Below are 26278 nucleotides of genomic sequence, written 5' to 3'. Positions count from 1 at the left end.
GCACCCGTGGTCAGCATGGAGTCTTCCCTCAACTCCTCCCCAGCATAGCTCAGGTTAATCATCTCCATCAATCTTAAATATCTGTCCATAAGGAAAGCTTCTTTACACCAAATACTGTGCTAGGAATCCCTGTTATTTGTTATCACAGCTGTATATACTTTACAAAAACTAGTCAAAATTATATTATATTATATATTATATCATTAGTATATATTACATTATATTATTATATTATATTATTACATATTATTATTATATATTATATTAATAAACTATCTGACCCTGAAGTGGCCCATGAACCAGCTCAAGCCCTTTTTGGCCATGAACCGGGAGCCCCTGGAGAGTGCTGAATTAGACAATCATACACAGATGAGAGAGCCTTTGTGGAAGTATAGAAATGAATCACAAAATTTACAGCATATTGTTGAAGAAAATTTTTAAAAAGCCAAGATTGGATGCATGGAAAAGAGTAAAAGGAACAAGTTCACTTTACTCACATCAACCCTCCCCAAGGCAGCATAGCTCAGTGATGAGAGCCCTTCTTGGCTCATGATTTCTCCTGCTGAAGAAAGTGAGACCATGTGAGTGGGCATCTGGCTTCACACATCCGCAACTGTATGAGATGCTTCAAAATAAACACCTTTCTCTTCCACCCCATTCAGAGGACCGAGGCAAGATCTAAATGATTGAGGGGTGGTGAACCACTGGGAAAACAGCCCACATGACTCAGGATGGAATGTATCAAAGGGATGCAGATCTGACTACCCACATCACAGATTCCATTGGGAAGAACACCCATGAGCCACTGTGGAAGTGCCGCCTATAGATTCCTCCAAATATCCCACAGGCACCCCCAGTGTTTCACATGCCTCAGTTACACATATCTCCACCCTATTTCTTTCTCCTTGTGAGCACTCACACCAGTGGAGAGAGTGAAATTTTGCAGATGCCTAGTGAGAACACACAGGATACCTCCTCAAATCTTCAGGTTTAGGAGAAAGCACAAACTTGAATATTCAGCACCACCCTAGTGAAAGTAAAAGGGAGTCTGTCAGCACCTGGCCTGGCTTTACAGAATCCAGAGAAGGCATATAAGGAGAAAAGAGAGACAAGGTAGCAGAAAGTTTATTTAAGCAAGAAATGGCCAAAGAATTTCCAAATATGGGGAGAGATGTGAACATCCAACTTTAGAAAGCTAATAGGTCACCACCAAATTTTAATCCAAAATGCTATTCTCCAGGCACATTATAATAAAACAGTCTACAATCAAAGACAGATAATTTTAAAAACCTTTTAGGAGAAAAAATTCTCTCATACAAGGGAAACTCTATAAGGCAATCAGAGGATTTCTCAGCAGAGACTTTTCAGGTTAGGAGAGAAAAGGATGATATATTTAATGTGGTGAAAGAAAGAAAAGTGCCAATCAAGAATACTTTACCCAGCAAAGTTGACCTTAAGAGATGAAAGTAAGATAAAGACTTTCCATAACAAACAAAACTTGCGGGAGTTCGACTCCACTTGAGTTGCCTTAAAAAAATGCTGAAAAGAGTTCTTCAAGCAAAAATGAAAGGTCATTAATTAGTAACATAAAAATATATGAAAATATATGACACATTGGTAAAGGTTTGTTTATAGTCAAAATCAGAATTCTAGTATAATAGTTATATAATTATATATATAAAATATATATAATTATATATAATTATAAATATATAATAATATAATAATATAATTCTAGTATAAAAGTTAAAAGAAAGATGTATTAAAATAAGTAAACTACAATAATTTGTTAATGAATACACAATATAAAAACAGCTAAATTGAGACATAAAACATAAAAAGAGGGGAAATAAAATGGTTGGGTTTTTGATTGAAAAATAGACTATTACAAGTATTTTTTATAAGCTTCATGATAACCACAAAATAAAAAGCTACAGCAGATACGAAAAAGATAAAGAGAGAGGAATCAAAGCATACTGCTGTGAAAAATCACTAATTCACAAGGAAGACAAGAGAGAAAATTGGAAGAAAGAAACTATAAAACATCCATAAAAACAATTAATATGATGGTATTAGTAAGTTTTTATCTAACAATAATCACCTTAAATATAAGTGGATTAAATTTTCCAATCAAAAGGCTTAATATTGCTGAATATATAAAAATAAAATGAGACTCAACTATATGTTGCTTACAAGAGACTCCCTAAAGCTTTCAGGACACAGATAGGCTCAAAGTGAAGGTGCAGGGGAGATATTCCATTAAGCAGTAACAAAAGACATTAGAAGTTGCAATATTTTTAACAGACAATGTAGATTTTAAGCAAAAAAATGTCAAAACAAGACAAAAGGGACATTTTAAAGATAAAAAGGTAAATTTATCAAGAGGATATAATAATTGTAAATATAAATGCACCAAATATGAGCACTGAAATATATTAGACAAATACTAACAGATCTGAAGGAAGAAATAGATAAAAAGAAAATAATAGTAGGGACTTTAAAAACAAACTTTTGACAATGGGTAGATCATCCAGACAGAAAATATATGAGTGGACTTGAACTATACTTTAGAATAAAAGGGCCTACTGGACATACACAGGATATTCAATCCAACAGCAGCAGAACATGCATTCTTCTGAAATATACAAGGAATGTTGCCAGGATAGATCATATTCTAATTCACAAAATAAATCCTAGGAAATTTAGAAGACTGAGATCATGCCAAGTATCATTTCTGACCACATGGTATAAAACCAGAAATAAATAATAGGAGAAAAACTAGAAAATTAGAAAACATGTGGAAATTAAACACACTCCTTAACAACCATTGTGTCCAAGAAGACATTAAAAATATACGTAAATCTTGAAAAGAATCGATTAAACTAATAGCTAACTTTTTAAAAGATAAACAAAATGGTAATCCTTTAGTCAGAACAACCAAGCAAAGAAAAAAAGGATCAAATAAATAAAATTTTAAATGAAAGAGTAGTCATTACAACTGATATCACACAAGTAGAAAGTGTTTAAAAAGTATTATAAGAGACTACTACGAATAATAATATACCAACAAATTTCACAACCTAGAAGAAGTGCATAAATTCCTAGAAGCATATAACCTACCAAGACTGGATCATGAAGGAATAGAAAATCTGAAGAGACCAATTATAAGTAAGGTATTGCATCAGTAATCAAAACCTCCCAACAAAGAAAAGTCTAGGATCAGCTTGTTTCACTGGTGAATTTCACAAACATTTGATGAATAATTAGTACCAATTTTTCTCAAAATCTTCCAAAAATAGAAGAGGAGGGAACAATTCCAAATGCATTTTGCAAGAGCAGTATTAGCATTATACAAAAAACAGATGAGGACACCGCAAGAAAAGTATACATCAATATCCCTGATGAATATAGATGCAAAAATTCTTACGAAAATATTAGCAAACCAACTTCAACACCACATTTGAAATAATATGCACCATGATCAAGTGGGATTTATCCTTTGGAGGCAAGGGTGGTTCAACATATGCAAATCAATAAATATGATACACCACATTAATAGAACACAAGATAAGAATCAGATGATTCTCTTGATACATAAAAAGCATACGACAAAATTCAACATTGTTTCATAACAAAAACTTGCAACACACTGAGTATAGAGTGAACGTAATTCAACATGATATAGGCTAGATATGACAAGCTCACAGGTAACATCATATCCAATGTTGAAAATTTTAAAGTTTTTCTTCTAAGAACGAGACGAAGATAAAGATGCCCACTCTCACCAGTGTTTTTCAAAATAGTGTGGGAAGTCCTAAACAGAGAAATTAGACAAGGAAAATAAATAAAAGGAATCCAAAGCAAAAAGGAAAAAAATAAAACTGCCTCTATTTGTAGATGACAACACGCTATGTATGGAAAACTGTAAACTCCACACACACACAAAAAAAACTTGTTAGAACTAATAAACAAATTCAGTAAAGTTGCAGGATACAAAATCAATATACAAAAATCAGTTTTGTTCACACACACAATCAATAAATTATTGGAAAGACAAATTAATAAAACAATCCCAGTAATAATAGCATCAAAAATAATAAAATACTTAGGTATAAATTGAACAAAGAAGCTGAAAGATCTATATACTGAAAAGTATAAGACAAAGATAAAATAAATTGAAGATGACACAAATAAATGGAAAACTATTCTGTGCTCGTGAATTAGAAGAATTAATATTTTTTAAAAGTCCAGACTACTCAATAGATCTGGCAATTAAATGCAATTCCTGTCAAAATTTCAATGGCTTTGTAAAAATAAATTTTAAAATATTCTAAAATTTCTGTGGAATCACAGAAGACCCTAAACAGCCACAGCTACGTCAAGAGAAAAGAAAAAAGAGCTGGAGGTATTACACTTCCTGATTTTAAAATACAAAGTTTAGTCAAAACAATATGATTGCGGCGGGAAAGCAGAGACATCGATCAATGGAACAGAATAGAGACCTGAGAAATAAACCCACTCATATCTGGTCCATACATTTCCAACAAAAGAGCCAAGAATAGCAAATTGGAAAAGGATAATCTCTTAAATAAGTGGAGATTGGAAAACTGGATAGTCACATGCAAAAAAGTGAAATAGGACTAGTATCCTACACTACACACAAAAAGCAATTCAAAATGGATTAAAGGGTTGAACTTAAGACTTGAAACTATAAAACTCCTGGAAGAAAACATAGTGGGTAAGTTTCTTGACATCGATCTTGGCTTTTGTTTTTGGATTTGACAACAAAAACAAAGGCAACAAAAGCAAAATGAACAAGTGGGAGGACATCAAACTGAAAAAGCTTCTGCACAACAAAGATAATGATCCACAAAATGAAAAGACAACCTCTCAAATGGGGGAAAATATTTCAAAGTCATATATCTGATATGGGTTAACATCCAAAATATATTTAAAATTATACAACTCAATAGGAAATTATAAACAGGCCAAGTAGAAAATGGGCTGAGGAATTGAATAAATATTTTTCCAAAGAAGACATACTAACAGCAACAGGTACATGAAAAGGTCATCAACGTCACTAATATCAGGAAAATGCAAATTAAAACCACAATATTACCTCACATTTCTTAGAGTGGCTATCATCAAGAAGATAAGAGATAAGAAGTGTTGGCAAGTGTGGGCATAAAAGGGAACCCTTGTGCACTGTAGATTGGAATGTGAATTGGTACAACCATTATGAAAAATAGTACGGAGATTTCTCAAAAAACTAAAAATAGAACTAATATATGATCCAGTCATCTCACTTCTGGTGTACCTCCAAAGTAAAAGAAAACAAGATTTCAGAGAGATGTGTGCACTGTCATGTTTATTGCAGCATTATTCACAAAAGCCAAGATATATAAATAACCTAAGTGTCCATCAACATGTGAAAGGATAAAGAAGATGTGGTACAAATATACACAAGGGAATATTATTCAACCATGAGAAAGAATGAAATTCTACCATTCGTGACAATATGGATGCAACTAGAGAGCATTACACTAAGTGAAATAAGTTAAAGAAAGACAGTTTCCATATGATATCGCTTATATGTAAAATCTAAAACGCCCGAACTCACAGAAACAGAGTAGAATGGGGCTGAACTGGGGGCAAATGGGGAGATATTGGTCAAAGGGTACAAACGCCCAGTCATTAGATGAATAAGTTCTGGGGATATTGTACAACATGATGAAACTGGTTAACAACACGATATTATATACTTAAAGTTTGCTAAGAGAATAGATCTTAAATGTTCTTATCACACACACACAAATGATTAAAACATGAGATGATGGAGGGGTTGACTAACCCTATTATGGTAATCATTTTACAATGCACGTATGTATCAAATCATTCTGTTTTACATTTTAAATTTACACAAAGTTACTTGTCAATTATGTCTCAATAAGGCTCTAAAAAATAAAGTTCGGAGGCAAGGCAAAAGAAAATATACCATGAAACATATAGTAAATGCTGTATTTTACGGACCAAGTTCTATTTTTTATCATGCAATTTAGTACTATCATGAAGACAGTAAAATTGCCTTAAATTTAATGGAACCATTGATTTGAAGTTTACTCATGGTGTCAATGATTCTTAGCCAGTCATTTATATTTGCATTAATTTCCCTGAAGCCTTAAGTTAGCATATGCCAGATATTAAATACAAAACTTTCAACCCTCAATGAAACTGTATTGTACTGTATTTTACAGACATGCAAGGTGGCCTGATGCACACTATTTGCTGAAGGGCAGCATTGAGGACTTCAAGGGTGGCCCAGTGAGAAGGGAGCCTTGCATAGATTTATGTCGTGCTCTTTTTGTTACTCTTTCTGGATCCTGCTAGCATATCAGGCTCCCGTTTTCATAAACACGACACCTTGTATTTGGCCCTCTCATTCAGAAGGCCCTCACTGGTGAAAGTTGTCTAGCTCCGCACGTCTGTTATGAAGACTAAGGCTTTCCTCTGACATGAGATGTAAGAAGCACTTGGTGGACGTATGCTACAGCATGATGAACCTTGAGGACATCTTGCTAAGTGAGACAAAGCAGTTACAAAGGGACAAGTAATGTATAACCCCACTTATACGACGTATTTCAAGCAGCTAAATTCAGAGAAACAGGAAGTAAAATGGTGGTTGCTAGGGATCGGGAGGAGAGGGTAATTGGGAGCTAATGTTTAGTGGGTGTGATTTCAGTTTGCCAGATGAAATGAAGTCTGGAGATGGATGGCGGTGATGGTGGCACAACAATATGAATGTAGTTAATGCCACTGAGCTGTACAATTAAAAATGGTGAAAATGGTAAATTTTATTTTATACATATTTAATCACTATGATAAAATATAATAATATAAAAATGATCTCCATGATTTCCCATCCTCCTTTCAAGAATGTCTGCATACATTTGATGTTTTTTTGAATTGGTTCAGCTCCTTTTTTTTTATTTTTTTATTAATGTTATGATAGATTACAACCTTGTGAGATTTCAGTTGTACATTTTTGTTAGTCATGTTGTGGGTACACCACTTCCCCCTTTGTGCCCTCCCCCCACCCCCCCTTTTCCCTGGTAACCACCCATCAGATCTCCTTATCAATATACTAACTTCCACCTATGAGTGGAGTCATATAGAGTTCGTCTTTCTCTGACTGGCTTATTTCGCTTAACATAATACCCTCGAGGTCCATCCACGTTGCTGTGAATGGGCCAATTTTGTCTTTTTTATGGCTGAGTAGTATTCCATTGTGTATATATACCACATCTTCTTTATCCAATCATCACTTTCTGGGCATGTAGGTTGGTTCCACGTCTTGGCTATTGTAAATAATGCTGCGATGAACATAGGGGTGCAAGGGACTCTTGGGATTTCTGATTTCAGGTTCTTAGGATAGATACCCATTAATGGGATGGCTGGGTCATAGGGTATTTCTATTTTTAACTTTTTGAGGAATCTCCATACTGTTTTCCATAGTGGCTGTGCCAGTTTGCATTCCCACCAACAGTGTATGAGGGTTCCTTTTTCTCCACAACCTCTCCAACATTTGTCACTCTTGGTTTTGGATGTTTTTGCCAATCTAACGGGTGTAAGGTGATATCTTAGTGTAGTTTTGACTTGCATTTCCCTGATGATTAGCGATGATGAGCATCTTTTCATGTGTCTATTGGCCATATTCATATCTTCTTTTGAGAAATGTCTGTTCATGTCCTCTGCACATTTTTTGATCGGGTTGTTTGTTTTTTTGTTGTTAAGCCATGTGAGTTCTTTGCATATGACGGAGATTAACCCTTTGTCAGATAAGTGTCTTGTAAATATTTTTTCCCAATTAGTGAGCTGTTTTTTTGTTTCAATCCTGTTTTCCCTTGCCTTGAAGAAGCTCTTTAGTCTGATGAAGTCCCATTTGTTTATTCTTTCTATTGTTTCCCTCAACTGAGGAGTTATAGTGTCTGAAAAGATTCTTTTGAAACTGATGTCAAAGAGTGTACTGCGTATATTCTCTTCCAGAAGACTTATTGTTTCAGGACTAATCTTTAGGTCTTTGATCCATTTTGAGTTTATTTTGGTGTGTGGTGAAAAAGAATGGTCAATTTTCAATCTTTTGCATGTGGCTGTCCAGTTTTCCCAGCACCATTTGTTGAAGAAACTTTCTTTTCTCCATTGTAGGCCCTCTGCTCCTTTGTCGAAGATTAGCTGTCCATAGATGTGTGGCTTTATCTCTGGGCTTTCAATTCTGTTCCATTGATCTGTGGACCTGTTTTTGTACCAGTACCATGCTGTTTTGATCACTGTAGCTTTGTAGTATGTTTTGAAATCGGGGATTGTGATTCTGCTGGCTTTGTTTTTTTTGCTCATGATTGCTTTAGCAATTCGCGATCTTTTGTTGCCCCATATGAATTTTAGGATTGTTTGTTCAATTTCTGTGAAGAATGTTCTTGGGATTCTGATTGGGATAGCATTGAATCTGTAGATTGCTTTAGGTAGTATGGACATTTTAACTATGTTTATTCTTCCAATACATGTGCATGGAATGTCTTTCCATCTCTTTATATCGTCGTCAATTTCTTTCAAGAAAGTCTTGTAGTTTTCATTGTATAGATCCTTCACTTCCTTGGTTAAGTTTATCCCAAGGTATTTTATTCTTTTCGTTGCGATTGTGAATGGGATTGAGTTCTTGAGTTCTTTTTCTGTTCATTGTTAGTGTATAGAAATGCTACTGATTTATGTACGTTAATTTTATACCCTGCTACTTTGCTGTAGTTGTTGATTATTTCTAATAGTTTTTCTATGGATTCTTTGCGGTTTTCTATATATAAGATCATGTCGTCTGCAAACAGCGAGAGTTTTACTTCTTCGTTACCTATTTGGATTCCTTTTATTTCTTTTTCCTGCCAAATTGCTCTGGCCAACACCTCCAGTACTATGCTGAATAGGAGTGGTGAAAGTGGGCACCCTTGTCTTGTTCCTGTCCTCAGAGGGATGGCTTTCAGTTTTTGTCCATTGAGTATGATGTTGGCTGTGGGTCTGTCATATATGGCCTTTATTATGTTGAGGTACTTTCCTTCTATACCCATTTTATTGAGGGTTTTTATCATAAACGGGTGTTGGATCTTGTCGAATGCTTTCTCTGCATCTATTGAGATGATCATGTGGTTTTTGTTTTTCATTTTGTTGATGTAGTGTATCACGTTGATTGACTTGCGGATATTGAACCATCCCTGTGTCCCTGGTATAAATCCCACTTGATCATGGTGTATAATCTTTTTGATGTATTGCTGTATTCGGTTTGCCAGAATTTTGTTGAGGATTTTTGCATCTATGTTCATCAGTGATATCGGCCTGTAGTTCTCCTTCTTTGTGTTGTCCTTGTCAGGTTTGGGGATCAGAGTGATGTTGGCTTCATAGAATGTGTTAGGGAGTACTCCATCTTTCTCAATTTTCTGGAACAGTTTGAGAAGAATAGGTATTAAGTCTTCTTTGAATGTTTGGTAGAATTCTCCAGAGAAGCCGTCTGGTCCTGGACTCTTATTTTTGGGGAGGTTTTTGGTTACCGTTTCTATTTCCTTACTTGTGATTGGCCTATTCAGATTCTCCATTTCTTCCTGATTCAGTTTGGGGAGATTGTAGGAGTCTAGGAATTTGTCCATTTCTTCCAGGTTGTTCAATTTGTTGGCATATAGTTTTTCATAGTATTCTCTTATGATCCCTTGTATTTCATTGGTATCTGTTGTGATTTCTCCTCTCTCCTTCCTAATTTTATATATTTGCGATTTCGCTCTTCTTTTCTTGGTGAGTCTCGCTAAAGGTTTGTTGATTTTGTTAATTCTTTCGAAGAACCAACTCTTTGTTTCATTGATCCTTTCTATTGTCTTTTTTGTTTCAATATCGTTTATTTCTGCTCTTATTTTTATTATTTCCCTCCTTCTACTGACTCTGGGCCTTGTTTGTTCTTCTTTTTCTAGTTCTGTTAGGTGTCGTTTGAGGTTGCTTATGTGAGCTTTTTCTTGTTTAGTGAGGTGAGCCTGTATTGCGATGAATTTCCCTCTTAGGACTGCTTTTGCTGCATCCCAAATGATTTGGTATGTCGTGTTCTCATTTTCATTTGTCTCCAGATAATATTTGATTTCTTCTTTAATTTCTTCAATGATCCATTGTTTGTTCAGAAGCGTGTTGTTTAGTCTCCACATTTTTGCACCTTTCTCTACTTTTTTCTTGTAGTTGATTTCTAGTTTCATAGCATTATGATCAGAAAAGATGCTTGATATTATTTCAACTCTCTTGTATTTATTGATGTTTGCTTTGTTTCCCAAAATATGGTCAATCCTTGAGAATGTTCCATGTGCACTTGAGAAGAATGTGTAACCTGATGTTTTTGGATGAAATGTTCTATATATATCTATTAAGTCCATCTGGTCTAATTTTTCATTTAATTCTATTATTTCCTTGTTGATTTTCTGTCTGGATGTTCTGTCCATTGGTGTTGCATACATTTGATTTTTTAAATTTAGAATTCTCACAAATAAATCATGACTACAAGGGGCACATTGTTATCTATAAAGACACATTCATTCTGCATTTAAAAATACCACTAAAGGTCTTTTATCTCCCTAAAGAAAATAATCAAATAATATCCTAGTCCCAGACAAAATATATAACATTCTTTTTAAAATCCTGACTCAATATAATTTTGAATGTTTTAGAATATATTGTCCTTCATCTGAGCTTTATTTTTCTTCCTTGCTTCCAAATATCAATTTTCCTTTATGTTTTGTTTTCTTCATTCATATAATAAATAAATTTCAGTTTTTAATTTCCCACTTCAAAATTTTTGTTAGAGAGATTAATAGGTGCAGTGATTTTTTTATGAAACATTAAATAAAACATTAAATAAAAAATTAAATTAAATTAAACCCAGATACATAAATTTAATTGTATATGCTGTGTTCATTAGAATTCTAATGTGAGCATTTAGATCAATTGAATAGTAAGATTTTTTTTTCCCAAGAGAATTGATCTCAGAACTATAAGTCTCTATTGAACCTCTCCTAGTTTAATTGGTGGGTTGGGATCATAGTCCCTGTGATGTTACCTGCAAAAATAAGCTATACCCTAAATCTAGGCACCATTGGTGGTGTCATGTTTCCCATTGTCTTTTTGATCCTTGTATTCTTATGTCAGTGTCTGCACAATTAAGGAAGTAGTCATCTTTCATTCTTTATAGGTTCACTGTGGCAGACACAGACCGTTACTAGGCATCTCAACCAAGTGTTCTAGCCAGGCTGGCTTGTAGTATACAGTGGGAGGTGGAGGATTCTTCCAGTCTCTGATTGGACAAGTCCAAGGCCTGGACTTGGGTTCAGTTAGGACCTCTGCCTGAGCTCTAGTTGGGCAGATCAGCTGGCTGGGCTCTGTGATCTGGTGGTTCCACTAGCTGAGTTCCTCAGATATTCGGGGCCTCTGACTAGGCTCCCTGAATGGACGGGACCACTGGCTGTTCTCCATAGTCAGGTGGGTTCTCTGCTGGGCTCTGCAGTAGGGCATAGCGGCCAGCTGGGCTTCACATTCTGGCGGGGTCACTGCCCTGGCTCCCAAGGATGCATGCTGTGATTCCTGCCGAGCAAGTGCCACTGGCAAGATTCTGCAAATGGATGTGGCTGCAGGCTGAGCTCTCTGGCAAGGCAGTGTTGCTGGCTGAATTCCATGATCATGCAGGGCCACAGCCTGGGCTCTGCAGTTACCTCTGGTTAGTTGGTGCCACAGGCTGTAGTACCTGGTCAAGTGGTCCACTGGCCATACTCTGTTTTCAGCAAGGCTGCAGACTGGACTGCATGATTAGGTGGGTCCACTGGTTGTGCTTGGTCGGGCAGGGGCACCAACTAGAGTCCCAGGTAGGATGGGACCTCAGATATGCTCCAGGTTTGTGTGAGGCTGAAGGCTGAGATATGAGTCTGAGTAGGGTTGCTGTCTCTGCTCTCCAGCCAGCTGGAGTCACAGGCGTGGCTCCTTGGGTGAAGTGGACCACTGCCTAGAGGTCTTAGCCTGACAGAACTGCTGGTTGTACTCACTGGCCATATAGTGTTGCAGTTTATCTCCAAGGACGGAGAAAGCTTCTGGTCAGATAGCACTGCTGGCAGGGACATAGTGTTACCACCAAGATCTGTGACTGGTTGGTGAGCCTTGTCCCCATTATTTTGCTCTAGGCTGACCCTAGGTGGTCTAGCCCTGCCAGTTCACCTCTGTTCGCCATGGCTTGAGAAAGAAGTAGGCCTCCTGGGGAGCACCCCACAATTCTAGGGGAGCTGAATGTCTGCCTTGGGCTCTCTGTTCCCCACTGGAGAAATCACAGGTGATGGGAATTCCTCTCGGTGTAGTTTGTTGCTGGCCTGGAAGAAGGTAATACATTTAAAATGAAACCACTCCTCTGACTCTTCTGTCTAATGTAAGTTATTTCAGCTTTTGTGCTCCTGAAGGGGGTCCTTCAGCCTCACTCCAGGTTTTGGATTTTTCACAAAAGTGTTATTGTCTGTGAGTAGTTGCTAATCTGTATATTTGTGAGGGAAGCTAAAGCCAGGGATCAACTATTCCACCATCTTGCTGATGTCACTTCTAAATTTTCAGTGTATTCCTTAGGGAAACATTTATTTTAAACATCTACATTGTGGCAGGCCATGTGTTAGGCAATGGGGAGACACCTGAGATAAAAGTGGGTAAAATATCATAACTCCTGGATTTACATTCTACTGTAGAGAATTGATAATACACAAATCATGGTAAAAAATGTCATGAGTGGTTAATGTGAATAAAAATAAAACAAGGTAAGGGACACATGACTATTTCACATTGATTTGACACAGAAGTCTTCTCTCATAATCAAATAGTGACCTGAGTAACTGAAGAAATAACCCACAACTTTTCTGGAGGAAGAGATTGCCAGGCAGAGAAAATAGTAATCTTTTTCCTTTAGTAAGTATGCTAAACCCAAAGTTATTTGTTGATATGTCTAATAAGTCTATCTTGTGTTATCTTGCATTTTATATTATTTTATATTCTCTGCATCTTTTTATTTTAAAAAGTCTTTCATTATGTGGTCTACTTATTTTTTCCCATTTAACAAGATTTGTGTATTTGTTCAATTATCTTTTCATGATACTTTTATAGGGTATAAAAGATACTTTATAAATAGTGAAATATTCTTTATCTTCTTTCTCTTCATACAGTGTCAATTGGTTCCCTAACATGAGCAAGAGTAAAATACCTTCTAAAATATTTCTCTCTTCTTTCCCTTATCATACAACCTTAGTCAATATATCTTAGTGTTTATTATGATATATTCATGCTTCATCTTTCACTACTTGATTTATTAACTTTAAATATTATTTTACAGCCACATACAAACCATGAATCAACCATTCAGTTTAAGCTCCATCATTTTCTTCAAATTCTCTCCTAACTCAAGTCAATTCCCATTTGACACATTTCTGTTGTCTGACCATCACCTCTTCTTGACTGGTCATCAAATGTCTGGATTCTTAATTTCTACATCATGGTGTTCTCTAATTGCTGAAATTGTTTTATGAAGAGTTTTGTTGCTGTAAATCAACTTTGAACATTGAATCATGGTTTAGACCTGCTTTATGGCAAGAATTTTCAGTTAAATTTATTTATTCTGATATGAAGTTTGCTAATTATTTTTTATTTTCTCTTTAGTATTTTTTTGAAGGACAGTGCATTTTCATATGTTATTGTTTAAGGATTTAATTTGCTTTTCTACTTATTACCAGGAAGATTCCATGGGGTTTCAGACAGGAGATCTTTACTGGTTTCTCAGGCTCTGTTGCTTTGTTCTATGCATTCCAGCAGGTTTCTCAATGTCAGACTTCTTGTCACCTCCTCATTCCTGGCCATGACTGGGATGGCAATCCCTCAGGTTAGACCATGCTGCACTGTTGGCTCTACCACCTCCTCCCCTGGCTCTCTCCAAACCTGTCTCTTTCCTTGTCCTCTGATTGCTCCCTACCCCCTTGTCTATCAGACATGTGCACAGCAATCCACACTGATGGGAGAATGCACTCCTTATAGAAGAAGGAATTTTCTGATATTTTGGGGGTCTTACCAGTGACCTTGAATGCCACGCTACTTCCTTCCAAGGCCTCTTGATACCATTCTAGGTTTTCTGTACCAATTCTGATGAGTCTCAGTACCTTTGTTCTCCATTACATGTAAATTTTAGTTAGTGTGTTTTCTTCGTCTCCTAATTACAGAGAAGGTACCATTTGTGGTTTCTTTTGTTATTCATTTTCCTGGATGTTTATTATATATTTTAAGAATAAAAGTAGCAATATTAACATTAAAAGACTAACTAAAGGTGTATACTAGCACCCAGAGCTTTGTTATTTATATTTGAAAAGTTTTGCTCTCTTTGCCTGTGTGGAGAAGATGATTGGGATAAGGATGCACAGGATTTTCAGTTGTGGGACTCTGGCAGAGGTCCAGGTAGTACGTGATTGTGACTGGGACAAGGAACTGGTGGAGAAGGTGATGAGGGGACATTGGCAGATACACACACATCCAAACACACACACACACACATACGCATATATGTATATGAGGAAATTTTTTCTCAGTACATTAGTTAGCATGTACATTCATCATTTAGCCTGCAAATTCGTTTTTCCACTGTTCTTTCATTAGCAAAACTAACAATTAATACCATAGGGCATGAACAAAGTGCTTGTAGAACCAAACATTATTTTCCTCTTTCCTCTTCATTATTCCAGTTCAAATGGAAACTTTCTTTTTGTGATTCTTGATCACAGAGGGATTTTGTACTATTTTATTTCTACTTTATCTTAAGGAAAGAAATTTTTAAATTCCACAGCCTTTGAACTTAGAGAAATTATATATTGCTGTAATAAGCCATTATCTCATAAATATTATGTATATATAATAACGTATACATAAAAACTAATATATTTTCCAACAGTATTACAAGCCACAAGGAATCAATATCAAGACCTACATAGACTTACCATTTCAAGATCTTCATCTTGTTTAATGAAGATGGATACACGAAAAATATATATATGTTTTACTGTGCTTTTGGGAGTGCCAACGTTAGGATGGGTTTCACTTTGTGGTCCACACCCTGCTGCTTTGCATGGGAATTTACATGTTTGCTATTGATGATGATGCATATCAGATGTTTTGCCTTTGATGGCCACTGACCAGATATGGCTGAGTATTTGTAAGTCTTCTGTTTTACTTCATTTTTTCTTGTATTTTGACTTAGATTCTGATGTGATTTTATGTATACACACTCATAGATATGGGATAATATATACATGTATTTCATTTTATGCAGACTGCATCTTATTTTGGTTTTATGCTTGGCAATATCACTTCAGTAGTAGTTTTTAAATATTAGAAAAGATATTTGAAAATATTTTGAAATAAAACATTTGCCTAAAAAGGAAAAGAGGTCAGTTGCATTTCTGAATAAATAGACCATTATAATATGCAAATATATCAATTTAAAAATGGACAAAATAAAAGAATAGGTAAAGCAAAATTTAATAAATGCAAATAAACAAATAATTTCAACCTACAAATAATTGTTAAAATAATGATTTTCACAAATTAATAGAGGGCTTAAAAATAATAAAATTGAATTTATTCATGATGAGTTGACATGAGCAGCTTTCAAACACTCCACAAAGAGCATTGCACTTCATCTGTACGATTTTCAAACTATATTCATTTCATGTCTTTTAGCAAATAATTCGATTTCTAGGAAACACTAAAGTAAATCAAAGTATGAGCAAATGCAAGCAAATTTGTTGCATTATCAATCATAGTAATAAACTATAACCAAGTTTAATGGCATAATAAAACAATTGTTAAGTAACTTTAGCTACAAAATGAAAATGCATTCAGTCTTTGAAAATAAGATTTTCTTTTTCATTTTTTAAGTTTTTGACATAGGATAATCCAGAAAAACAAGATTAGGTTTATATACTAAGCAAGTATACACAGTATATAGTAAGGTATCAAAAGTTTTAAAAATAGATCTTTATTTAAGAAATTGTTATAGTATAATTTGATGAACGTACTTCAACATTTGGATTTTAAAGGACAAGATATGAAGCTTTTGTTTCAAGTGGAATTACCTACAAAAGAAAAAGCCAAGATAAACTACTTTTCTAACTCATCCCTAAATACCTGTAAGTTAAACTACAATAATAAAGAAATATGAAAAATAACTGAAAAGGAGATAAGTGAAGAGAAGGAGGTGGGAACTGAAGGAGAAATGTGTCTGTGAGATTGCTTCTCAGCCTTAAGTTAAAAATGTCAGCAGCTCAAATTCTGCTTGAAGCTAATGCCAGGATCCAAAACAATGAGTGGTCATCAGATTGATGCTAAATTGATTCTGATCTGCTCTCTGTCCTCTCTCTTCAAGACCATCTCTTCAGCAGTTCACTTCTCTGCCACATCACTTCAATCTACTCTCCATGCATGAGATATACTATCACTAACAACATCTAGTCTATATTTCTGTGCAGATATCTAAGTGCTATTTTTCCTAATGCTTCCTCCATATTTGTCTGCCATTGTAGAATTATAAAGTACATGACGGCAGGCTCTTCTAGGAGTATAAAAGCAAAACTGGTAGAATAGAGCCTCATAAATGAATATCAGTAAATCTAGAAATGTCTTTAGTAGAGGAAGAGTGAGGGGCAGATGAGTATACCCTCTTGGATGATGGATGGAAACAAGAGGGCATTTTGATGATGTTTGCTTTAGAGTTGTTCCCATTAGAAAGAGTGAAATCTGTTTCAAGGAAAGAGAAAGGAGAGCCCTTTCCTGTCAAAGGATGTACATTGAGGAAAGTGCTATCAGTCTTTAAAACATAGCTGAAAGTTATAAAAGGAAGATAATCATATTGGAAACAATGTCAGCTCACCAATGATCACCTCATCATTTTCTTTCTCCAGAATTTTAATCCGTTTATGAATTGAAGTCTGCAGGAAAATGGAGGTAAACAACAACAGTTCTGAAGAGGGATTTCTTCTCCTGGGATTTTCAGATCAGTCCCAGCTAAAGACGATCCTTTTTGTCTTAATTTTGCTCTTTGATGTCTTGAAGCTTCTGGGGAAGACTGCCATCATTTTGGTGTCTTGCTTGGACCCAAAAACTCCACTCTTTGATGTAGTTTGTCCTCAGTAACCTTTCTTGTGTGCACATTTCTTGCACCATCAGTGTTGCCCCACCGTTGCTGCTTATCATGAATAAGAAAGAGAAGATCATGAGCTATGTTGTATGTGTGGCCCAGCTCTATGTGGCCACAAGGTTGGGTTCTACTGAGTATATTCTCCTGGCAGTCATGTTATATGACTGCTATGCTGTTGTCTGCTGTCCTCTGCACTATGCAATCATTATGCAGCCTCAATTATGTGCATCCATGGCCAGCATAGCATAGTACAGTGGCCTTATCACCTCTCTAATTCAGTGCTCCCTTACAGTGCAACTGCCTCTTTGTGGTCATTACAAACTGGACCACGTTTGTGTGAGGTGCAAGTGCTCAGCAGACTGGCCCGTGTGGACACAAAGTTCAATGAGGTAGTACTCCTTATGGTCAATATCATCTTTTAAATTGTTCCTCTGTCACTCATCTTTGCCTCCTACGGTTTTATAGCCCAAGCTGTGCTGAGGATCAAATCAGCAGCAGGGCGCTTAAAAGCCTTTGGGACTTGTTTCTCCCACCTGATTGTGGTCATCATTTTCTATGAGACCATTATCTATATGTACCTTCAGTCAGTCAAATGTTGATCCAAAAACCAGGAAGATTTTGTCTCTCTTTTCTACACCATAGTCACAACACTCTCAAACCCCGTTATCTACACTATGAGAAACAAAGATGTCAAAGGGGCCTTGAGGACACTGGTAAAGGGGAATGATCTTGGTTCAGAAAAGATATCAGCTGTAGGTACAACCTGAAGTAGGCTATTCTTAGCTCATAGACAGTTGTTCAAAGTATTATTCTCTTGTACAACGCCATAAGGAGAAGTAAAAGACATAGAACTCTATAAGAAGCTAACATACTCAAGCCACAATAGTGTTTCTTTTGTCCCAAACATCCTTCTCATGAATTCAAAGACTCTATGCTCTATCTACAGAAAACTCTTTGCTCTTCCTCAACTGCACCATCAAATTTTATGCAGAGATTATTTAACCCTGGAGTGCTAGTCTGTCTGGTAAACCTCTAATTACTCCTAAAAGCTCAACTGAAATGTTACCTGCACTTCCAGCTGTCTTGAAACACCATCCATCTCACCCTCTTGGAAAAATTAATTGTTTCATAATATATGTCCCCATTGAACATGAAATATACTCTATTTCTACATTATCACACATATTATCTATATATATGTGTGTATATATATAAAATAAACATTGAAATAATATATGACCATTTTCCTACAACGTCAGTTTAAACAACAGAATGGACAAGTCTCGCTATATTAGCTCATTTATGTTAGGAGAAATACAAATATAATACACTGATTACATTTGTGGCAAAATATGACATTAAATTAATAAAACTAATCAAATAATAAGCTTTCATTAAGCAGACCAATCCATGCATGATTCAGCCTCATTCCCTTTTCTTTAAAGTGTTTAGAATTTGAGCGAAAGTGAAAGAGCATGTATTTCATTCTCTCTGTCTCTCTCTCTCTCCAAAGAGGGTGAACTTCATCAATTTGTCTACCTCAAGTATTTTAAGAGATTTGCACAAGGAGAGAACAATTTATTTAATCTAAAATCTTAATTTTATCCCCATCTTTCATTATGATATCCACAGGGAAAAGAAGAGGCACAAGAACAAAAAGTAAAATTGGTACAGTATCTCTGTGGGCTGTCGTGTGATTTAGACTTATGATGACAGAAAAGAAAACTGAGGTTTATCTAAATATCATCTTTGTACCAGAATATTGATATCAGTCTACAAAATAAAGTTTGGACCTGTCTCTACTGCCAAAGGTAAAACTGATTGCAAAATGAGTGCACACATGAGAAAATCACTTCAGGAGAACTTTCTGAATGAATCAGGGATGCCTCTCCAAACATACTCCTGTCCAATTTGCTTAAACATCTTTACAGAAACTAAAATGATGAATATTCAATTTAATACAAAGAAGAGGCATAGAAGTCTGGTTGAATTTGTCTTCCAGAATTTTGTTATGAGAATTCCCCCCTCAGTAATGGAAGGAAGAGTTTGGAGTGAAATAGAACATGGTTAGGAATACCAGCGCTCAGTTACAGCCCTGGAGGAGAGCAGCAGCTCAACAGGAAACCTCACAGGATAGAATCACCACTTCTTCATGCTCAAAAGCAAGACACAGAAAAGAATATATATGTGTTGGAATGTAAATCAATTTAAATTAAATACAGCCTCTATGACACAAAATATCACATTTAATAAAACAAACAGCTAAAAAAAAAGAATGTCAGATAGGAAGTAAAGGAAGCAGTACAGTATGCAGAAAAAACTGCTAGGAAAAAACATGAAAAAACAAAATCAAAACTCACTTAAAGGTAATATGAAAAAGAATTTCCCCCAGAAACAAAATGAAATTTTTACCATACACAACAAATTAAATGTTAACAAAATTCAGACGTACACATAAAATGAAATAAAGAAGATAAGTATGCTTACTATCTACAACAAAGAAGTAATAGGCATTTTCCCAAAAAAATAAACCAGTAAATAAATAACGTAAGAGAAGCGACAAACATATAAAAAGCAAGCTAAACAAAAGAACTTAATCTTAGATGAAAAGGGAAACACATTTGAAAATATCTTGTTACTATTTTACTGTATGTAATAGAGTTTCTCTATAATATATTTTTACGGCCTTTCAATCACAGTGCATGTACAATTTCATACTATCTTTTTTTATTTATATCATTGTGAGCATTTGTACTGTGATTGGATAATCTTCAAAAATATCAAGAATTTATAAAAATTTTTCCCTACAATTAGATTCTTTGTGTGCTTATATTTTTCTTTTCATTAATAACTACGTTGAGCACACTTTCACATTTGAAGTCTGTGTTTATTATTATGTACTTATAAAGTATTTTCAGAAATGCAACTGGTAAGCCAAAAGCAGGGACACATAAGCCAATTTACACACATGACCAATTTGCTTCCCAAAACATTTTTCCATTTTATTCTCCAAAAGAAAAAGATGATCTTGCCTAGATATATAATCATTCAATATTATAATCATTTTTAAACTATACAATGAAAATGGTGCAACATACATATCGTTCCACCACCCCTCCAAATACCATGAAGTGATAGAAATGTGTTTTCTAAAATAATAAAAAAGCAAGAAACTGATACCCTCTATAAATGAGAAATATTGAAAAATTCAAGGAAAAGAGAAAACATAGGGTAAGATCTCAGAAAAGAAAAACTAAAGGAACCCACAGTACAAACTCTAACCCAAATTGTAAGTAAAATAACTGGGAACACTTTGAACCTTGAAGCTCATAGACGCAGACACAGGAATTATAGAGGTTCATTTAGGATGATCTGTGGAAGAGGTGAGGATGACGACTCCCATCCTTAATATGTGCCAAGAAAAGCTATTTAACCCCAGGAATGAAACAGAAAGAAAAGGAATCACCATAATGCTCAGCAGAAAAACTATAGTCTGTGCCTCCATATGAGAGGGAGGATCAGGTAACAATAGGGTAAAGAAAACAGACACTCTTAGACATAAAAAAGAGTATAAACTGAAAAATTTTCACATATTTAAGGAAAAACAAACTCACGAAAGACAACCTCTAAAATTAAAGGGAAAAAGAAGAAAGAAGGAAGGAAGCTAAAAGAAAAAGAATTAATACTGATGAAGGAGTCTCAATAAAGTAAAATAGAAATTTTAAAATAGTTTCAAAAGTAGTGGGAAAGATAAAAACAAGTGAAAATATGTGATTTTTAAAACGTTATTAAATTTGGAAGAAAAAACAGTAATAGAACAATAATAGGATGGACACAGCTGAAAAATAGTTTATTAAATGAGAATAAGGTCTATGCATATGCCCTGAATGTTGTGGAAAAAGGAAAAACAGTATATATATCATAAAAAGTATAAATATATATAAATATATACTATTTATAAATATATATTAGTAAATATATTTATCCATATGCATTGTTATATATTATATATTAATATAATGGGATATATATAAAACAAAAAATGGCAAAGATGTGGAGGCAGTAGTATGATAGTTAATCATCACCCTGTCTAAACAAAACTAGCAAAAGAAAAACACCCACTAATTTGTATGACTTGTAGTGTTTTCCAAAGTCCGTAGTGTGAACACTCCCACCGTGGTAAATTCAAGTTGCCAGTGTGATGTCACTGATTGCAGAGGTGGGAAGGATGCACACAATCTCCTCTCCCTGGCCAGTGCTCTCCTTCTCCAGCACACGGCTGCATGCACAGTGCACCAGATGACTCCTCCAGGACACACTAAATAAAGAAGATTAGCAGGACAAAATGATAGAGACTGACTTTCCTGAAATGAGGAAAAGTACCTGTCTCCAATATCACAGAGATAATCTAGGTAATGGACTGAGTAAATAAATATAAATGTTGAAAAATTCCCAACAGTACACATCTTATTAACGAACACAAAAACTATGTTCTCAGAGAAGGAACAAAACATCTATATACAAACTAGATTCGCATGTAATAATTTATTAGCCACACTGGATTCTATAAGATATAACTAGAGTTTTAATAATTCTATACCTATTTAATGTGATAGTAAGTGACAAAGTAAATCAAGTCAATTTTGGGACATAAAAAGCTTCTGAATCATTAGCAAATACCTACTTTCTCTAGAATAATTGCTTAAAAGTGTACTATAGTAGAGAATAATATACTGGTTAATGAAGATGATCTAGTTTATAAGAAACTGTAAACAAGTAAACCTATTAGTCACATCTAAATAACATTTGATATACATTTACAGATGCAATATATTTGTAAAATCTGGAAATAAAATCCTCAAAGAATCAATATTTAAAAAGTGAGGGAAACATGGAAATACAGGTAAGATAAAATGTATTTTCTTTTGTGTGTGTGTATTGGAAATCTATGTCTATAGAAAATATAGTTTTAGTACAGATGTTTGCATTATTGTCATGCCAAATAAAATGATAAGTAAAAGAGACATTTTTCAAACCAATAAAAAAGGTAATAGTGGATAGGCACTGAAAACTCAGTTACTCAAACAAGAAGAAACATTAAAAAATAAAAAAGAAAGAACAAAGTCATAGGCTAAATAAAAATAAAATTAAAACATCTAGAAATAAATATATCTATAACCATGATAAAAATTAGTGGATTAAATTTGACTATTGAAGATACCAGCAGTCATATTGAGTAAACCAATGTAATCTATACATCATTTATAGAAGACACACTTTAAATATTCAAGAAAAGTTTAAGTTAAAGGAATGAAACATGATGTAGCATTCAACAGAATATATAAAACAATATAATGAAATTGAAATGTATTGGAGGAGAGTTGAATTGAGAAGATTTCTCTAAGAAGGTATTGTTTTTGTACAGACAGAGAGAAAATAATAGACTTGTAAATATTGATAGGGGAAGTAATCCAGGAAGGGGAAGTAGCAATTGCTAGAGTTCTGAAACAAAAATATAATATATCTTCCCAAATAGCAGGAGCTGCAATAGCTCTGGAAGCCTAGAAAGTGAGACGGAGAAAGTCAAAGATGTTTAGAGAGGTGGGCTAGGGCAGACACTCCTGGGCTTGGGCCAGAAAAAAACATTTCTGTTACAGGGCTGTTATGAGGATTAAATAAGAAATCTCCTGTAAAGCATCACAACAGGGACAATAAAATAAATAAAAAAGCAACTAGTCAGATTTCAGTGAGGTGGCTACTGATTACAGGAAGTTAGTATCTTACATTTTAGTCGAAAACAGCCAATTATAAAAGAGAGCAAAAAGAGAGCCCTTCCACAATACAAACATTGCAAACAAAAATACTAAGAAATGAAGAGCCACAAAATGGGCAATGTTGATAAAGTCCCTATGCTAACATTAAAAAGCAGGGGAACAAGGCAGCCTCCATCACATTTCTGCCATCTAAATCTCACATGCACCCCATTATTAGAACCTAAGTCACAGGTGAAATCTCAGATACAATGGTGTATGTACACTTAGATTTTTTAGCTTTTCAGCTTTAAGAGTGAAAAAGAAACATCTGAAGAATGTGGAAATGATGACAAGCAAACCAATCACAATATCCATTAGGGCTGCATTTGTTATTGCAAAATAAATTTAGATTTTGCCTTTAATTGAACATAACGTCCTTTCTCTCTCAATAGATGTGTCTATTCCATTTCCATTTATGCATATCGTAAATATATTTAGTTTCCTTTCTTACATTTAGTATTGTAGTGCTTCCTTTGTTCTTAATTTCTTTTGTTTTTTCTTTCTCTCTCTGTACAGTTAATTATGTTATGTATTTGTGTGTCTGTGTTTGAAAACCTGTAGAGTTTTTAAGTTCTTTTGATTACGGTTATAGTTCAAATAATATAATTAAATGTCTACTTCAATATTTTCACAGCACCTATTTGTTATCCTTCAAGAAAAAACAGTGTATTTACACATTTTACCACCCTTCCCAAATTGCACGCAGTTTGTTGTTTTTAGTTTTATTATTCGTATTAAAACTTTTTAGAATATACATATAATTATTTTAATTAAATGCTCATAATTATATCATTATTAACTGATTCATCAGCCTTATATTGTGAATCAGTTACTCTGTCAAGGAAGCTATGGCTTTTGAAAAGATATAAAGGACCAGAAAGGCTTGTATTTATTGGGGGAGAAGTAGTCCTTATTCTTATGCCCACATCAATCTCACCAACGTCTGGATCTTGCTATATTATCTTTCACGTTGTCGTGATTTCTGTCATTTCTATTTTGTTTTTAGCCACGCCTTCATTTATTTCCGTAATGTAGTCGTATTTTCTCATGTATTATTATGAAATGATTCTAAAACTTATCATGAGTCTTTTTAACATAGTTTCTCCATTCATCACTTCATGGGCTAAGATTTGTCCTCAACCAGTTTTAGTATGAAGTACACATGGGTGTTCTATTTCCTAAAGCATGACCTATTTGAAATTCTTTTTCCATTTCTATAAAACTTGAAGAATGGCTTTACTACCTAAAAGATACAGCACTTATAAGTTTGTAAATATCATTGTTTTTTCAATTATTTATTATCATTAAATAAAATTTGAGATCAACATGATATTTGCCTCTATACAGGTGACAATATTTTTGCACAGATTTTTCAGGAAATTCTCCATTTAGACTTGTAGTCCCATATTTTTAGGGTATATCTAGATATAGAAATACTATTGCACTTTGAAAAATATGTCGGGGTATATATTTTCATTCTTTATTTTAGTTATATTTTTAGCTGTGGTAATTATATTTTATGTTTTTCAAATTTTTCTTGGTTTCCAAAACAATCACTAGCTCCTCTAAATCTTCAAACTTTTCTTATTTTATTTCCTCAGGAATAATAAGCCTCTTTTTCAAGTCTTTAAACATTTTTAGCCATTTACATACTTCTTCTTTTTTAACATTGTTTTATTTTTTAGTTTTTCTTTTCTCTTACATAGCTTTGTTGACTAAATGTTATTCTCTATTTTGCTTTATACTTACTCCTTTAATATCTCATGTGTAAAATTTGAAGTCTATTACAGAGAAATATCATATTTTATTACATTTTTATTTCAAGAGAACCAACTTTTTATAATTTGTGTAGATATCATGTAATTTTTCTATACTGCTTTTATTTCCCTTTTCTTTTTGATATATGATGCTGCCTAAAGTGAAATATTTTATACATTAAAGTAATATGTTTCTATTCCTAGCTATCAATGTATTTTATCCAAAAATGTGTTTTTGAGATGTTATTAGAAGCTGTTAGATCTTTTATGTATTGTACATTGCTTTCCTAGAACAACAATCAATAAAATGTTCTATATTCTTGTATATACTTGTTACCCATCACTGCCTGCCTGAGATAAAACTTAGTTGTTTTTATATTCTATTATATCCTTATGCATCAAAACCTCTGTTTTATAACTTCTTTTGTCCGACATAAACATTGCTTCGAATCCTTCAATCTCCTCTGACAACGTTTAGCACATGTAATCGATTTCAGACTGACAAAGAATATCATCTTCATCCTTTCTATTTCCTTTCTTCCCTATTATATTTGCAATGACTAGCACAGAGATGGTCGCACAAATGAACATTTGTGGAGTGAATTAATAAATGAATGAATATCAAAATTTTTAGCATAAATAATCACAAAATCAATTGCTTAATTGAGTTAATAAGGGATGAATTGAAAATAGTCAACTGAAAACTGTTAAATTGTAGTCAATTCATTTACTGAAAACAAAGAAAGCATTGTTTAATTCTCTAGGCCTTTACAGCATTTCTAGACTGGCAGCTAATTCCCTGTAAGTACACAAGGCCCCAGGGAATTCTTGAGAAGCCCATTTCCTTCTATGCTCCTTATGCTCTTTCCTTCAAGAGAAGAAGTGTTCACATCTTTTCTGATCTCTCTGAATGGCGACGCAATGCCATATATTCAACCCAGGAGTCACTAGGAATCGTGGTGCCTGAAAAAAGACCTCAGAGAAGGGAGATCTGCTGATTGCTTCAAAACAGATTTATTTGTTACCTGACTCTGTCACTGACTTGCTTTCCAACCAGGTAAGCTACTTACATTTCAGAGATGGAAGAGTTAGAAAATAAAAAAGGAAAAAATCAGATTTGCATACATTCTGAAAGTATAGCATTTCCCTGGATTTGAAGAGAACATATGTTACATTCTGTGGAACTTGTTGGAACAGGGGGTTTTTAATATGCACAAATCATCACTGTGCTCTTTTAAGCCTCAACAATCCTGCTCTGTCAATTTATTGTAGAATTTGTAAGTTAAAACATACACATGCAAACCCCTTACTCTTTTTATAACTGGGTCCAAAAATTTTACTGCACACTATTACATTGGTCATATCACGACACTGAATTTAAAAAATTCCTCATATTGAATGTCATAAAGAGTTAGGTAGTGGACTTTTTAGTAAGAGATTGTTTT

General features: G+C 34.4%; 1 pseudogene; it reads left to right on the top strand.

Moving 5' to 3' along the window:
* Positions 1-17064: 17064 nt before the first annotated feature.
* Positions 17065-18030, top strand: LOC138918593 (olfactory receptor 2G6-like; annotated as a pseudogene).
* Positions 18031-26278: the final 8248 nt, after the last annotated feature.

This window comes from Equus caballus, chromosome 17, assembly GCF_041296265.1.
Source record: "Equus caballus isolate H_3958 breed thoroughbred chromosome 17, TB-T2T, whole genome shotgun sequence".
In the NCBI taxonomy this organism is placed as follows: Eukaryota; Metazoa; Chordata; class Mammalia; order Perissodactyla; family Equidae; genus Equus; species Equus caballus.
The sequence above is the reverse complement of the archived record's forward strand: the minus strand, read 5'-3'. Positions and strand labels throughout refer to the sequence as shown.